Source organism: Xiphophorus maculatus, chromosome 2 (genome assembly GCF_002775205.1).
Source record: "Xiphophorus maculatus strain JP 163 A chromosome 2, X_maculatus-5.0-male, whole genome shotgun sequence".
Lineage (NCBI taxonomy): Eukaryota > Metazoa > Chordata > Actinopteri > Cyprinodontiformes > Poeciliidae > Xiphophorus > Xiphophorus maculatus.
In genome coordinates, this window is record NC_036444.1 from 26,605,554 (window position 1) to 26,616,186 (window position 10,633).

The window sequence follows — 10,633 nt, forward strand, 5'->3', positions numbered from 1 at the left end:
CCTGGTTGTGGCGCCACCTGCTGTCTAAGAAACAATAAACACAGATTTTTTGTTACACTTGGATAAAAAAAAGGTGGTTATGAGCTTGCTCTTACTTTTTAAGTTAAAAATCAAATGAACTGCCTTTTTGAAGTAAACCAGCCAACAGGCTGTACCTATGCAAATTATTCTCCAAATTTATCACTATTTTTTTCTCTGGTTTTTAAAGTGAAATGAGTGAGCGAGCCTTATTTAGTTTCTTCCTGTGGAGAATTTATCCGTTCTCCGTGGCAGGTTCTTGATGTACGAGGTTGAAGAAGAGTCAGTGAGTTGAATTCATGAATTCCACGTAATAATACCAAAATTCAGCTGGTCCATTCAGACATGCTACCTTTAGGCGCTAACAGAGCAAAATGGCATTAAACAGAAGTTTTCCATTCTCTCTGTTAGCCTCTAAGCTAAGCTACGCCCTAAAGAGGGCGTTCCCTAGTGTGTTGTATCCCTTAACCTTAGCTTTGAGGACGTTTCCTAACATGTCATTTCCTTTAGCTTTAGCTTTGCAACTAGCTAAAAGAGATGGAAGGAAAAGCACAGAATTATTTAACCTCAACAATCCATTGTTAAAGCTATTAGCCAGCTACATTTTTGTAAACCCTCAACCTCACCTTCCATATTTAGGAAGGTGTCATCTTTAAAAAGTCTTAAGTATTAAATTCACGTGTAAGGCCTTAAAATGTAATTAAAAACCTTAGTCGCAGGTTTTAATTTTAAGTACTTTGAGCTTGTGTATATATTATTTTTTTCCCCTCAAAAGTCACTTGCAGACATCAGTTCTGGTCGAGGCTACCGCTAACTAGCTGCTCATATATAGCCTCGCTAGCTAGCTTTTCTGCATCTATCATGAATAAGTATAAGTTTTCCGCCAGCTGGCTGGACAATGTTTATTTTCACAGCTGGCTAACTCCTGCTGTCGTCCCTCAGGCTGGACGTGTTATGCACAAAGATTTTAAGCTAGGCACTTTTAAACTTTCTGCGACGCTTGATCGTAATGCAACAGGATTTCCCAGCCGTCTCCTATAATTTCGTTCAAGGTGGCATTAAAATGTCTTAAAATTGATTTCTTGAAATACATGCAGACACCATGGCTTAAACTTAGTACCTGTACAGCATGACGTCACTTTTCTATTTGTTCTGCGGCTTTGCTGTGATTTAATTGACATATCTTCCTTACCAAGACGTTTTCAGGCGCACCTTTCTAGTGACCTCACTGAAGGTAGCTGATTTTGTTTTGTGAGTTAATGTTTGTTTTGATTTTCTATCGTGTTTTTAATCAAATTCTTCCATCAACTGTTTACTTGTACAAAGGACCAGGGCAAAGATCAGCAGCAACCATTTCACACCAAGTGTTTTAAAGCCCTGGTCTGGGCAGGTAGTTAGCTGTACTTGCTAATCATGACATTATGGCAGTTTAGTTTGGATGTGGTGAATATGTGGAAACCATCTAAATTTATGAAAACAATCGGTGTCAGATTTCCCTTCAGGCTCTTGAAATAATCAATCATCCATAATGTCCTGGAGCTCATCAATTTTCAATTCTGGCTCTAAAATGTGCAACCGATCTGTCCAGTCTCTTGCTTTGTCATGTTTGCTAATGAACATGACTCTTGCCCTCTTGTGATGTCATCAACTCAAAGCAGGTTTAGCTGATTTCTCGTTTCATGTCATTCCTCCCAACTCGATTTTCCATAGCTTCATATTTTCCCCACAACCCTGTGGTGGAAATCTATACATAGATGAACTTTTTTATTTTTAGTGAACATTTATTAGCGAAAAAAAATAAAATAAATAAATACATGGATTGATGGTGTCCTTTAATATGCAACGGCAGGAATGGAGGAAGAAAGAAGCTGGGGTTTCAAAAGGTGGAGCCGAAATGGAAAGCTCTGTGGGCGCAACAGGTCTTCATGCACGGACACGTGCGTTGGGTTGTGTGGGCGGATGCTTCGGGGAGTTGGGGAGCGCCAAGTCATTCTCTGAGTCGACTGAGGCAGCCTTGAAACCGAGAGGCAACTCTGAATGGGTTTTATTCTGGAAAGATTAGGAGTTTCATATGGGGAAAGTTAGTTTGTTGCTGTTATTGATTTTATGTAGTTAATAGTCTTTTTCATGAATGACAGAGCCTCACATTTGTTGTTGTTGTTGTTGTTGTTGTAGGTAATAACTTGATAGAATATATCCCGACCTGGCCCACATGATGGTTAAGAAAATACGTAATTACTCGAATGTCTTTCGGGCCTCTCTCGGTGTTTCGTGCATTGGCAGAGTGTCCCCTCCAGAGGGCGCTCCGGACTAGGGCTTTCCTCTCAAAGCGTCCGGATCTATTTTTAAACCGACTGAACTAGTCATTTAAAGCGACCGTGATGTTTTTTCGTGTCGCTCTATTACCGGGGTGGGCAGAGGTATCTGGTATTTAACATTCACAATGCCGAGGACAGTCAGTCTAGAATTTCTTATTGAATATTAAGAAATCAGCATCCCAGGACTTTGTTTGCTGCAAAGCAGCATAAATTAACTAGATAAATGCATTAGTCTGTTTTCCAGATCCTTTTTTAAATATAGTGATAATTTGTGTTTTTCTGATCATATTCAAATGCGCCTTTTTTTTGGTAATAGTTACTAAAGTGGTACAGCTATTCAGTTAAATTAATACACCACATATTTCTCTTTCTTTCTCTGATGCTGCACCTCTGTTGGCAGAGCCAGGGGCTTCACGACGCCTCTAAGCTGAAGTGTTCATTTCTGAACGGCAGGGGGAGCCACGACACTGCAACAAAACCCCCTCGCTGGTGGATCGTGACCAGGTATTTCCCAAACCAGCCAGCCAAGGCACTAAACTGCCTAGCACGTGCGTTTGCATGAGCACGCGCGTATACGCACCAGAGCCGGGCTGAAAATAATCAAGTGGTGGAAGAGGAGTGGGCGGCAGCTGCGAGAGCAGCAGAGACGACGACCCTCAGAGAGAGGGAGAGGGAGAGGGAAGCAGCGACTGTACCAGCCCGTGTGAGAGTGGAAAGTGAAGGTAAATCAATGGTCCTGAAGCACTTGGTGGAACTCGATGGGTTTCCGCTCTGTATCAGCGACCTTTGGGAGGGTGTTGCTGTTTAAGGTGGTAAAACCACGACTTACTGTTGTACCCACACACTCCTGGCCTCAGAAGCCGCTGCGGAATAACGGGGTTGCTTTAGCGCGTCTGTTTTAGTGACTGCGTGAGATGACGTCCACTTGTTGCCTCCAGTGACGCAGGGCTTGGTTTTACAATAACAGGGGCCTAGCCAGCAGTCTTCGAATAGCAAACAAGGAGTGTTGACTTTGGGATGTACGAAAAGAAGCACGCCCGGACATAATGAACCAGCTTGCTTGACGTTTCCAACTGGATTCTGCAGATGATAGAGAACAGGGGTGCTTCCTCAAGGTGTTCAAAGGGTGGAACCAGATTGAGATCTTAACAACTCGGAGTGGTGTGGGAATAATGCTTTTATGACTACAACTGACATGCCAGGAAGGACATAATGAAGACTTGCAGTGATTATATACAATTTTATATAGTTCACGTAAGATTGTCTCTGGTAAAATTCCATCCCGGTCATCCATGGCGGTCGCCACCCGTGGAACCCCTTTGGGCACACCAATACATATACATGACAGGCAGTTCAAGGCCTTAGTTTGGTGCATTTCTTTTTCTCTTATCAACCAACTCCAGTTCATTGGACTTACTAAAGACTCCTAGACAAAATGTTTATCGTAACGCAGCCTTACTTTCCTTCCCAAACCATCAGAGTTTTTGAGAACTCCGCTGTAACACATAAGTCTTATACCTACACAGAGAGCAATAAATTAGTACTATTGGTAATAGTAAATCAAAATGTGTTGCTGCCATTGATGGTTTAAGTAATACTGGTCCACTTTTTTATTCAGAATGGCAGAGAGGAGCAACTACAGAAAGTTTCAATTGGCCAGATAAGGGTCACTAATAATGTTGAGGTAGTGCACAAAAACCAGAAGCCATAAAGACATTTCAGGATCTGAGTTGGGGTCTAAATGCTTAAACACTTTGGGGATGAAGGCAATACGTAAAAATCTTTTCCATTCTCTAGCAGAACAACGGAAGAACCAAAGTCCATTGATCCATTCTGTCTTGACAGTGCGATCCAGTGTGAGTTGCTGACATGTCACAGCGATCTGCTGTGGTCGTGGTACGCGTTTTGCTAGGTACCTGGTCATCCATACACCAGGGAGTTGAAGCGGGGCCGTTGCTGCCTTTCCTGGCATCGTCGAGGCAAAACGGCGAACACGCTGTCACTAGCCTCTTTCAAGCACATTTCCGTCATAAATGTCCAAAGATGATCCTTTTCTTAGCTGCCTCTGGCTGTTCATGAATCACAAGTAGACACTTCCAATATCCTGAGAAGCTCGTGAGCTTTCAGAAACGCAGCCAACGGTGCAAAAGGACAAGTGGTGTAGTGCGGCATTGACATCGGATCTATGCGTTCCGATGGTGCTGCGTCGAGAGTTCCCTCATACCGTTCTTTATGGACACACTCAGTGTAGCAATCCTGTTGTTGGTCGCTCACATACCTTCACATTTTAGCTACTTTTCTCACCTTTTTACTCTTCTTGGAATGCATTTCTGAGTATTGTTTGTACTTTTAGATCTAGGGAATGCCAAAATTCCCAATAATGTTGGCATGTAGAATAATGTAGTATGGTGTAACACACGTGTAATACGCCCACTATTGGTATGGTGTAGTACATCATTTCTACACCATACATCGGAAATGGCATCGGAAGTGTTTGGCAAACACAGAAATGGTAAAAATGTCTAAATCCTGGCTATAATCACTTTGTAATGGAGGCTAGTAACCGACAATCAAAAAAAAAAGATGTTTTGAAAGATGATCAAATAAAGCAACCTATAGCGCTTGTACTTCACATAAATTTATGCTTCAAAATCTCCATGTAAAATTAGATTAAGTCGGTTGGGGGGGCTGACAGGTTTTTTTTTTTTTTTTTTTTTTTTTTTTTAGGTGTGGCTATTGGCCCCCAGACTCCCGCACTAGGGTCGCCTCTGGTTCCTATCCGGACTGGAGCTGTCCTCGGTGCTGAACCCCCGTCTTCTCTGTCCTGTACTGTCTCTGGTTGTGATTCAGTAATGTTTTTCTCTTCTTTTTTTTTGTTTTTTTAAGTTTTTTTATGTAAAAAGAAAAAGAAACGATGTCACAAAACTTACACGTTCTATTCAAAGAACTTCAGCACACGCACGACTCCATCAGACAACAAAACGACTTTTTATAAATATATATATATATATATTATTATTATTATTATTTTACTTTTATGAAGGACACTTTAGCGTTGCGGATAATCTTCTGCTCGCCTGTTCCTCCATTCGCAGCTCGCCTCAGCCTCTTTCTACTTTTCCTCTTCACGGAATCGTGACGGCTCTCCAGCTGCAGCGTCCCTGAACTAACTCGGTGCCAGTGGCGGATAACAGGTCGGCATGTACGCGCAAAAAATAGAATCGGTTGTGGGGGACGAGGGGGAGGGGGAGGAAAGGTAACTTTTTCTTCCCTTTTTAGAAAGAAGAAGAAGAAGGAAAACAGCGCCTACCGTCCGCCCCCTCATGTACAATGCTGGGAATAGTAACAGGACTGTGAGGTTGGGCTAAATATAGCAGCCAGTGAGTGTTAACATGTCAACTTCAGCAGGAGAGCGGGGAAGCGGCTGCTGCACGTGTGACCGCCGTGGATGTACAGAGTTTGGCTATAAATACCAATCTTCCGTGAACCCAATGCACTCCGAACCGATTTGTTCAATAATAAAACGTGAGATGTTGCACAAAAGGACCGGGGGTGGTTGTAGGGGGGGCTAAAATAAATACCGATGAAGCCAAAATAGAAACCAGAGACATATTTAAGGATCAAGTGTAAATTTCTGGTGGGCCGAGTTCATCTGAACAGACTCCGTAGAGATGACTGACACCAAACCCGTATCGCTTTTGCCGTTTTCGTTCTCAGAGATATTTTCACACGACTGTGTTGCTGAAGGGCGGGTTGGAGGTTGGAGTCTAACCGGCAGCGGTTTGGGAGGGGCGCTACGGGTTTCAGGGATGGGAGGGGGAGGGGGGGGGGGGGGGTGAGGAGGCGAACTGCTTTATTTTTATCACGGCCGCCTTTCGAAAATAGAAGGTAGTCTTAAAAAAAAAAAAATTGTCACTCACGAGTCCTTTTCAAGCCAAACACGCTTGTGCAGCAAAACCGCGCGCGCGCTTCATTTGCAAAATGGGGGGTCGGGGTTTAAAACGAATCTGGAAATGAAGGCGCGTGTCAACAGAACGACTCTCGGAAAGAGTTCAGATCCAGACGAACCCCCCACCCCCCCCATAGCTAGGGTGACCATATTTGACTTTGGGACAACCCGGACAAGCTGGAGCGGGGGTGGGGGGTGGGGGGTGGGGTGTTGGGGAAACCAGAACACCTTACAGGGGGGGGGGGGGTGCTGCCCGCACTGACGCGGCTCAGGGATTACGTGACACGCAGCGCCGTGCGCAGTGCCCTACAATGCACTGTAAGCTATGTAATGTGTTTTGAGGCAGTTGACCAAAATCCCGGACGATTTTTAAATTCCCCCCGGACATCTTTTTAGGTCTGAAAAGTAGGACATGTCCGGGAAAAAGAGGACGTCTGGTCACCCTACCCATAGCCAAGGAACACCGTGCACCGTGTTGTCGCGCGAGATTTGCCAGGCTAAACAATATTTACCCTCCTCCCCCCGCAACACTATCCCATCTCACGCGCGCACTACCATGCGCGTTCACGTGCAGCCTAAATCGCTGATTCGCAAATGCGGTCTATTGAACACAAACGAGCTGACCGACGGTGAACCGGCGGCCATTGCGGCTGAACTGGTGGCTTCTTTGCTTTCTAGCCCTCCTCCCCCCTTTTTCCTTCTTCCATTCACAGGTTCTGCTGCAGAAACTGTGTGAATGAGTGAGTCGGGGGGAAGGATGAATGAATGAATGACTGCTGGAGGTGAGTGAATGAAAAGCTGCGGCTGCAGGAGGAGAAGCAAAACGCAGGGGGCGCATGTCCCTCCTGTCCCTCTCAATGGCTTCTCCTCCCCGCCCCCACCTCTCCCATCACTCCCCCACCCCCTTACTCCTTGTCAGGGAAGTATGGCTGCACGAGCAATAAGCAGAACAAACACACGCCGGGCCACGCACGTTGGTGTGTGCATGTGTGTGTGTGTGTGTGAATTGAAGGTCTATAAATAGCACTATCGCACTGTTTCCATTGACATCATTTAGGCAGGAGAGATGGAAAAATAAATAGGTGGAGGGGAGGGAGGACACGGCGCAGGGTTTCTTAATCTGGGTTTGAAATTCAAACAAAACCTGGCCAGCCGTCCACCTCACACACATCGCACACCCAAAACAGAACTGATCATGGTTGAGCCAATTTTTTCCTCTCTCTCTCTTTTTGCCTAAATAATTATGACCTGCAGTAAATGCACCTTAAAGCTGCAGAATGTAACGTTTATAGAAAAATTATTCTTTCGCTGTGACCATGTGTGACAGAGTGGTGCGTGGTGAGACATCGAGCTCCTCCCCCTTCTCCCAGCGCTAACTAGAAACAACCAATCAGAGCCAGGAGGCGGGTCTTAGCGCTGTCAGTCATCCACTTGTGTGGCGCTGCTCATCCCCCTTCCCACTACTTCTTTGTGCTGATCTCATCACTAGGGTGACAGCTAGCGACTAGCTTAGTTATCGGTTAACACATCGATTGTTCTAACGATTAATTGGATATCATGTCAGCACATTCTGCTAATTTTTCATTTTACACCTTTTTATACATGGTTAGACATACATTAAAAAATGCACACACACACACAAAACATTCAATTCATTTTTTTATTTTTACATAAGATGATAAACTTTTTATTGAATAAAATCAAACAACACAGTATTCCTTTAGTGAACGCTTAATCATTTGTGGCAAAGGATGCTAAAGAAGGAAGCTAAATGATACTGCTAACATCAACATATGAAAAGTTCAACCCTTCCACAGTTCACTTAACATCTATTCACTGTAGGGCTGATCTGTTGATTACCTTTTGTATTGTCAATAACTGGACGGCAAAAGGTGCTTAATAGGTTATTTATTTACTTAGCAAATTTAGAACCAGCATGAATCTAAAACTATGTCACTTTAGGAGTTTCAGATAGTACATGTTTACCGTATTTTTTGGACTTTAAGTCGCTACTTTTTTCCCACGCTTTGAACCATGCGGCTTATAGCCTGGTGCGGCCTGTACGTGTACGTTTCTGTCATGAAATGCGGTGATGAGTGGGTGAGGCAGTCGCTTGGAGACCCAGGTAAAGATGAATGATGGTTTTAATGACTAAATGAAACCAAAAACACAATCCAGAACCAGGCAGCACAGCAGAACGGAAACTAAGGTTCAACGCTGGTATAGCGACAGGTTATACGACTGGAAGTAAAACAAAAGCAGAACGGACAGACTGGGATCACATTGGACAAGGACCTGACAAAGACACAGAGACACAGGTGACATTAAATACACAGGAGGTAATCAGGGAACGAGACACACCTGGGAATAATCGAGGAGAAGACAGGACAACACGGAGACACAGAAAACTCAAAATAAATACACAGGAAACTCAAATCCTGACAGTTTCCAGTTTAGAAAAAAAAACTTTTTTTTTCTTCTAAAAACTGGTTTCTAAGTAGGTGCGGTGTAGCGTATAGTGAGGTGCGCTCTATAGTCCAGAATATAGTCCAGTACGTATTATTTAAAAATCTTAAATACAAAATATACGTGTCTTTTGTGCAGTTTTGGCTCAGAGTGTGTTGCTCAGCAAATGGCTTTTTTTTTTGTGTGTGCGTCTGTATACTCCGGCTAACGATTAATCGGCCACTGAAGTAGTTGACGATTATTTGAACAGTCGATTAATCGTTCCGGCCCCGTCACATGAATAGACGGGGCTTAACCCGATTCCTGTTTATTTAGTTTGTTGTTGGAATTTCATATTCACAAATTAACCTGGCTGAAATGTATCCAAACTAGGAGCGACGTCACTGTGCGCGCCGACATTCGAGGATCCCCTCCCTCAGCATGTGGACCGATAGTAAACATCAGGGCAGAACGCCGACTGTTTTCAAGAAGGATGAAGCCTGCGAGTCGGAACGGAAAGCCACGAGGCAAATGCAGGGAGACGTCAAACAAACTAGGACCATTATGTCTACAACAGCCAACCACTCATACACACACCCACACACACACGCGCAAAGCTGCGGGGATCACAGTGGAGAAAGGTAGAGGCAACACACACACCTGAGGTAAAATGTTTCACCAGACGGTATGGTTGTGTTTGCATGCTTTAAACGAGGAAAGCGGAGGGATTAATAAATCATGTCTCAAGCAGACAGTCTTGTGTGTTGTGCGGTTATGAAGTGTTTTTTTTTTCCCCGTTGTTGACGTGTCTTAGTCACATCCAGGATCTCTATCTGAATCTCTAAGTGTGTCGTCAGCCTTGGCACTGACCTCCGAAGTGCTGCGTGACTTCCACCGGTGCTGATGACGTCTCCCATGATACATTTCTTCCCCATGTTTTTTACAGCATGTCCTGTGATCGCACATTTCAGAGTTCCACTCCCCCCCCACCACTCCACACACACACCCACACACACACACACACACACACACACTTCTCTACCTTCATATGCCTTCGTTTGCCCCTTACTGTTTCGCTAAATCGATGTAATCTTGTTAAACAACAGCACAACAATCAGGAAGAAGGTCTTTATGGTCCTTGAACGGGGCGGCCTGTGTTTTTTTCCGGGGGGGATGCACCGATGAATCGGCCCCGATTTTCTTCATTTTGGGGGATCGGTGACTTGCCGGTACTCAAACGTGAAGCTGATCTTTTTAACCTCGGCAAAGGTCTAAAACGCAGCTGTGAGAGAGGCGTGACTCTTAGCCCCGCCCCCTGGTTAACAACAGTCACCCCACTGCTGCTAACTCAGCAACTTTCTTGCTATATTTAGCGACGCTGCAGACAAAAATAAAAAAATTTGTATCAATCAAAATCAGAATCAGCAAGACAGGTTTTTTTTTTTTTAAAGATTGGTAATCGGCGATCGGCCAGAAAGCTGCGATCGGTGCACCACAAATTTTTTACATCTGTGGACCTTTCAGCTCTTTCGTTTCCCACACTTTAACTTCCTCTTTTTTTTCATACGTTGTCAACAAAAGCACACCTACACTGTAGACGTAGAAAGAGGTAACCTGACCTGTGTGAATGTGTTTCAGACTAAAATGTTGTGTCTTTATTAAAAGTACATGTGACTCCGTCACGCATTGTTGCTTCCTACGTTTATCCTTAATGAAATAGCAGCTATGGATTAAGTTTCTGTGAAATGGATCCAAAGATTATTATATAATATTATTTTTTTCTCTTCCCTTTGTGACGTTTCAGTTGTAAAACCTCGATGATCATTCAGGTTCCTATTTCATTTGACTTTTAATTGTAATTCATCTGTAGGTACGTTATTAATATATAGTTGTTTGATTTTAT